The following is a 6,812-nucleotide window of genomic DNA, read 5'->3' as shown; positions in this document are numbered from 1 at the left end:
CGACTTGTCCTACGCCGCCGGTGAGCCGCCACCTTGGTCCTGAGCGCCAGGCTGCCGTCCATGAATAACCTGCAGTTTATCGATTTATTTTCTTTTGTGCTACAAATTTTATAACGACAAATCCAGTGACCTACCTGACTTTAGCTGACAGAGGGTGATACTGAGCTAAGATACGCTGCCATATAGATGTATGTTAGCAGCTGGATTTTCTGCCTTTTAGGCTTCAGTTCCTCCCATCAGGAATGTAGACAGTTGATTGATTTTTCTATATTAATGGAATGCAGCCTAGGCACCTTTGGAATAAACCTTTCGCAATGCGCTTAATGCTTTCTGACATCCTCCTCATAGGTCTGTCATCATCAGCGATTGTTGCCAGTCCACAAGCCTCAGCTCCTCCCTGTACCCCCCAGCGCGGAGGTGAGACCGGTAAGGCCCTTTGTCTAATGGCTGTGCTCTCACATCTGTTTATGAAACTGGAACATGCCGTGTTAGGCCTCTCACTGCCGCCTTAGGCCTCTCACTGCCACCTTAGGCCTTTCCCTTTGGATATGGCTTTCTGCATCTTCTCTGCTTGGCTGTAATTGAATGTAGCAGTTATTGAAAAGTTTCTCCTGTAGCTAAATGTGGCTGAATGAAAAATGAATTTGACTGTATTGAAAGGTGGCTTTTGTTTCCAATGCACTCAGCCGAGGACTTTATCTAGTCTGTTCCAAAGACTTCCAAGAAGCCCTTCAAAGTATTAATGCTTTTTCAGGGCAGTGGACAGCAGTGTATGTCAACAGAAGCCTTGGATTTGAAATGTACCAGAAAGGGCTGTATAACCACTGCATGTGTGTGCCTGGCTTTGTAGATGTACTGACCTCTGCTGGGGAAGAATTTATTTTATAAACTTGGATTCTAATGTCATCTTTGCAGGTTCATGGATAGGAGAAGCATAATTTTAATTTGTGTTTTCTGTTGCAGGGAAACCTGATTTGGTTCACGCTGACTCTGGCAAGGAGTCATGTGACTGGATCACATGAGGAAGTGGCCAGAGTTCTTTTAGACATCAGTTGAATGGTGTTTCTGTATTAGTTTTCTACCTGAATGCCGGGGCGGGCCGTCCTCCTCCGTCCCCTGAGGGCTGGTCCCCCTGCCCCAAGAGTGGGTCCAGAAAGCCGACACGAAAGCCATTCTCAGCTGACACAAGGCACGCCAACCCAACCTCTCCCGCTGCACACAGCAAGTTAACAGCCTGGCAGGAAGGACGGCAGCATAGCAATATCTCAGCATTAGCAGTGAGTGTGGAAGGAGGTGTGTGGTACGGACACACCAAGAAAATGTACAGCCTCTACAGCCTCACCTGCGACTTGACAGAGGAACGTGGATGTTGGTCCAAGCCAGAGGACATTTTGATTATTGCTGAAAAGGCCTGTTTTTGGCTTCAAGATTGTCGATCCCTTCAGACGCTGATGGAGAGAAGGATTCTGTGCGACCCCTGGTCTCTCATTGGTTTTCTTTCTGGTTGACCATCATGGTGCTCTATGCAAACAGAAGCTGCTCATCTTCATCACACTGACGAAATGTTCCAAGATCTCTCTCCTAGATTTTTGTTCTCGGGTAGCATTCGATTCGTATTTTTCTCTTTTAAAAAGATATCAGCTTGTTTTATTTTTGAGTGAAATACAGTAACCCTATTTTGATTTTAATTTGCGATGTTATACATGCAGGAGTCTTTACTCTTAAGCCAATATGTCTCCTTCATGTGTTGTTCTTCGTGAGTCGGGTGTGGTCAGGCACTGAGCTGACCTTGCCTCTGCCAGCAGGGCCACAGTCTCTTCCAGACGGGTGAAATGGTTTACAGACGGTGTCAGTGCACTCAGAGGCCGGTCGAGGCCGCAAAAGGCCCAGTCTACTGGAGGAGGTACTTTTTTAGTGTCAGCAAAGATTGTGTGCTGTTGACCTCAGAGTGACATTACAGAATATTTAATAGTGAAATTTGGAAAGCCGGCTGTAAGTTACAGGGAGGACAGGTAAGCAAATGAGCTGAGCACTGTCAGCAAGCAACCCCTTCCAGAGGGCCACTGCTGTGTGCTGGTTAGCTCATAAATGGGAACTCCCCAGATTGTAGCGCATCACTGACTCGGAGATTTCTGCAGACTGGACGTGGCCTGATCCTCGCTCCACGTAGCTCTTCCCCTCCTGGTCACAGGTTTGATGAGACGTTCGACGAGGTTGAGGAAGAGGACTGGCGTGGAGACTTTGCTGCTGATCTGCTCAATCCGATTACCCTCAGTCACGTACCATGAACGATTGTGTTTGTTTTGTTTTTTTTTTTTTTGGGGGGGGGGGGGGGGGGACGACTTTTTCTGTTTTTGACCCTGAACCTGCGGCTTCCCTCAGACCTGTGGAACTGTAGCCCAGGTCCTATATGTCTGGAAGAGTCTCCTTTCGGCATTGCTGACCCCCGGCCTCTGACCGTGCTTCTGGGAGGATGATGACCGATCTGGCTCCAGCCCCTTTTTGGCTCAGGGGGAAACTGCGTGAAAAGAGCCTCCCTTCCCCAGAGACGCAACGGCAGCAGGTTTTCAGCAGCTACTACAGCGGCTCAGGCTCCCAGCGGCAGAGACCGCCGGCGGCGGCCCGGCGGGGCCCAGAACTGCTTTTCTTTGGGTAATGTCTCTCATCCTATTCATGGGAGGACACTTGCTGAGGGTGGCGATCGGGTGCTGGGGAGTTTCCTTCTCGGCTGTCTAGTTTTGTCACAGAAGTGGCTTTCTGTCATGTACTTCGGCATGGTGTACTATAGCACTACGAGCAGTAACCTGCGTTTGAAGGAAAGTGAACCGCTGGCTCCTGCTTTTGCCGGCTGCCTCCTCGCCTTTCATGCTTCTCTCTCTCCCAAACATACTCACTGTGCTCTTTCTGTATATATTGTACAGAGTAATTATTTTAAGACCCTTGGATGCTATTGAAATTTCCTACTTTGTTTAGTTTTTTTTTTTCTTTCTTTTTTTTTTTTTTTTTTAAACCGTTGATATAATATGAGAACTGTAGCTGATAACGGCTTTATATTTGAAGTGTTGTGACTTTTCTGTGTTTCGTTCTCATCTTATCCTCCTTTCCTTCTAACCCTGCACGTCCGTGCTGCTCAAGTCCGCTCGCTGTCCACATCTTCCTTGTTTCGCATGAATGGATCAGTGATTCCTCTACGGCGAGAGTCGCACAGGTTGAGCCCTGGATGAATGTTTTAAAGCCTCTGCGCAACCCCCCCCCCCCCCCCCCCCCCCCCCCCCATCATTCTGAGGGCCGAGGCCTCCGAGCCCCCACAGTTGTGGGCTGGATCTGATCAGTGCCAGCTGCTTTATTTTAGAAATATTTTATCAGAACTGCCATGTGATGTATGAGGTGACAGGTTGCATTGGTGTGATGAGCATGTATCAGTATGTCACGCTGACGCTAACGTGACGTCTGGTGAGAGCGACGCGTGTCGCATGGCTGCAGTCAGCGGAAATAGGCTCGTGTGCTCAGACACGGACATTTACACGTCAGACCTCTGCTCTGAGATCTTTTTCACTCTTTTTTTGTTAGCAGCTTGCATGTTCGAATGCCAACTGCGAGTCGTCCTGGAGGTCTGTGCACTTTGAAAGATGGGGGAGTTTTGGTCTTATTTTCTGTGCTGAAGCGCAGGAAGCTGGGCAGTGTTGTTCTGTCACCGTGTGTCATGCCGTCGTAGGACAGCGTCTCCGCTGTGGTTCAGTTGACGTCTGACAGCAATCATGCTCCAAAACTGCCTACTTAAAAATTGCAAACCACAAGAGGTGAAGGATGTTCTCTGAATGCCTCTCGCGTCCCCACAAGCTGTGTGGTTTTATTCTCATACGATGAGTACATTTTAACTTTTTTTTAATCAAATAGAAGCGGTCGGAAACAAGTGTAATTAGTAATAATTTAGTCGGCCTTCCGTCTCTGGAAGCTACACTAGGAAACCTGTGCTGGCCCTTGAGTTGGAGTGTGCAGGTGAAACAGCGCTTGATCCTTTATAATTTATTGCTAAACTTTAATCCCCCCCCACGCAGCCGTTGCTAAAGTCTTTGCTAAAATGGTGCTCAATAGACATCTTCTGTGATCCCACACGTGAGAGGGGACAGTGTATCCTGTCGTGTGTCCCTTTCTCCATGGACCTGTCTGCTTGTGCACCTCACAGCAACACCCCCCCCCCCCCCCCCCCCCCCCACCCCCTTCCTGTCCTTTGCAGCCAGGGGTTCAGAGACTCGGTATCTGTCATCGGTACTTGAAAGGAAGATGTTTACATGCTTTTTTTAATGCTGTGTTTGAATCCCATTCTCCCGTTTAACCCCACTTGCCCGCCACTCTCCTTATTTTCATGCACCCCCTCCCCCCACTGAAGTTTTCTGTCATGTAAAGTGTACATTACCACGTTTCTTTTTATACAATACTGTAACTTGCCTTTGTACATTTAGGCAAAAAATAAATCTTTTTATGAGACAATCACATCTGTCCCTCACTGTCTCTCTTTGTTCGGTTTTGTTACCTAATTAGATTCAATGTTGATTGACACCAGTTCTTTGGAAAAATAGTACGAAAATATTGACAGAACTGAACAATATTTGGGTTTCAATAAACCTTTCTGGTGCTGCCTACACATTTAGTGCCCACTGAAAAGCCTGTAGTCATGTCACTGACATCCTCAGCCTCTTTCACAAGGCGGACATTTCCTCAAGTCAACACAACGGTGGTTGGTCCAGAAAACAGCAGCTGTGACCTTCCTGGGGGTTTAGATTCAGACGTGGAAAGTAAGTCATCACTGATGTCCTCTACATTTAAGTGCATTTGAGAGAGTGTCATGGGGCATCCTAACATCCCTCTGAAGTTTGCAGCGCTAGAATCTCCTCCATGTGTCAGAAGGATTTATTGCATATGTTTGATCTGGTTCTTTTTGAATTTAATAGTGTGTTGGGGGAGTTATTGCTTAATGCTTGAAATGAACCAGTCTAGGTCTTTGCTTAAATGTGTACAGCAATACTGCATGACTCAATTCTAATCCAAGATGAAGACAACCAGAGCTTATATATGATTCATTTCTGCAAAGTCATGATGTCACTGGGTGTTTTTCCTTCAGCGAACCATATGGAGCGTGAAGTAGTTCTTTATGGTCCCCAGATGAGGGTGCAAGACTTCGGCCGTTCCCAGCTGGTGGGGTGGGATGGTGGTGAGACACCTTTCGAATCGTGCTTATATTTTTGGGAACTTGCTGCAATTTTGGCTGTTCGTAATGAAGACAGACTGTCTGTACTGGGACACAGACGTTTGTATCATAATGTATCCATTACTGTTCTAGCAGAGTTGAGAAACCTGAACTGTTCAAAATGTGCTGGATATATTTAAAGTCTGCACCTGCATGTTGCTGTAAAGATGCACCAGCATCCTATGTACTGGCTGCGTGAAAGATAAAATATGATGTGTGCTAAGTTCAGAAAGCATATCGACGTAAACGTTTGCTGTAGATGTTGGGGCGTCAGGTGATACACTTGAGCAGGGTAGTTGAACATTGAATTTGTAAGGAATCCTTTATCTTGGTCATCTGAAGTTTGGCGTAATTGAAAATATACCCACAACTGAATCGTAAGCATAGTGAGAATATTGTTGTTTCAGACATTCTGCCAAGAAGAATTTAGCAGAACCAAGATGTGAAATGGGACGATCCCATTGGGTGTTAACTGGGTGTTAACTGATCCTCTGGCTGGGTGTTAACTGGAGATGTGTTGAGGCAATGGTTTTTTTTTTACGGTTCGTAGTGGTGAGGCTATCTGGTGTTCAGAGACAAGCTCCTTCTTGCTGGATGACGGCAGTACAGTGGAAAATTGTGACTTTGTGGAATGTTCATATTACACACCCAGTCCTGAGGCTCCAGTGGAATGTTCCAATCCGGGTAACAGAGAGGGGACACCTCCATGGAAAAGGACACGCGAATTGCCATTTGTCAAAACCAGTCTCTTCTGGATATTTGTCGAGCATTTGATTTTTCTTTTTTTTTTAAAAAAAATACCCATATAAAGGTTAACTGAAGGAGAGGTGACGTTACATAGAGTCTTACAGTGGAAGCATGGAGCTTCGTTGCACAGTCCACAGTCCATTGCTGGTTCTTGTATTTACACAGGTTGCTCTCTCCTTTCTTTGATTGTGGGATGATCTCCATCTCCATAAGAGGCCATAGCACCAGGGACTGTGAGGATGCCAGGATGTCGAATGTGACGAAGGTCACGTAGGAGATTTACAGGGACCGGAGGCGAAGGCACCCTTAAACCCCCCCACCCCGGGGCTGTCAGTCATTTCTCAAAACAACATTCTTGAACTTCTGTGGTGTCCCACTGACAGTACTACAGCAGATACTTCAACCAAAGCATAAGATGATAATGTTTGTAAATATCAATTTCCTCTTTTGTGAGAGAAGCACACAAGCTACAAGTTCAGTGTTCGGCAAAACCACAGGTGGTGTAGATGACAGGCTTCCTGCTCCTTCAGATCAAAAACCCTCTGATTATCAATATAAGCACATTTTCAGGAGGGTGGATTGTCTGAGTGACACAAAAGCCAGGCTTTGGTAGGAATCCAGAAGTGACTATGATTTTGCCAAAGTCGTTTAAAAAACCCGAATTCACACCTGTACAAATACGAGCGTTCTGGATTGTCAAAGCAAAGCTACAAACTGTTAGCATCTGTTAATGTGACGTAACACGTCTACATTATACGTATGCTAGCAATGACTAGGCCTATAAGCCAATGCAAGTTACCTTCACAAACTACAGTTT

General features: G+C 46.3%; 1 long non-coding RNA gene across 1 annotated transcript; it reads left to right on the top strand.

Moving 5' to 3' along the window:
* LOC125751768 (uncharacterized) lies at nucleotides 1-4,494 on the top strand. Its single transcript, XR_007400788.1, has 3 exons — nucleotides 1-20; nucleotides 349-426; nucleotides 964-4,494. It is a non-coding gene; the product is annotated as an uncharacterized LOC125751768 (long non-coding RNA).
* The last annotated feature ends 2,318 nt before the right edge of the window (nucleotides 4,495-6,812 follow it).

The sequence above is a fragment of the Brienomyrus brachyistius genome, chromosome 11 (genome assembly GCF_023856365.1).
Source record: "Brienomyrus brachyistius isolate T26 chromosome 11, BBRACH_0.4, whole genome shotgun sequence".
Classification (NCBI taxonomy): Eukaryota; Metazoa; Chordata; class Actinopteri; order Osteoglossiformes; family Mormyridae; genus Brienomyrus; species Brienomyrus brachyistius.
Note: the sequence above shows the minus strand (reverse complement) of the source record. Positions and strands in the feature narration are given on the sequence as shown.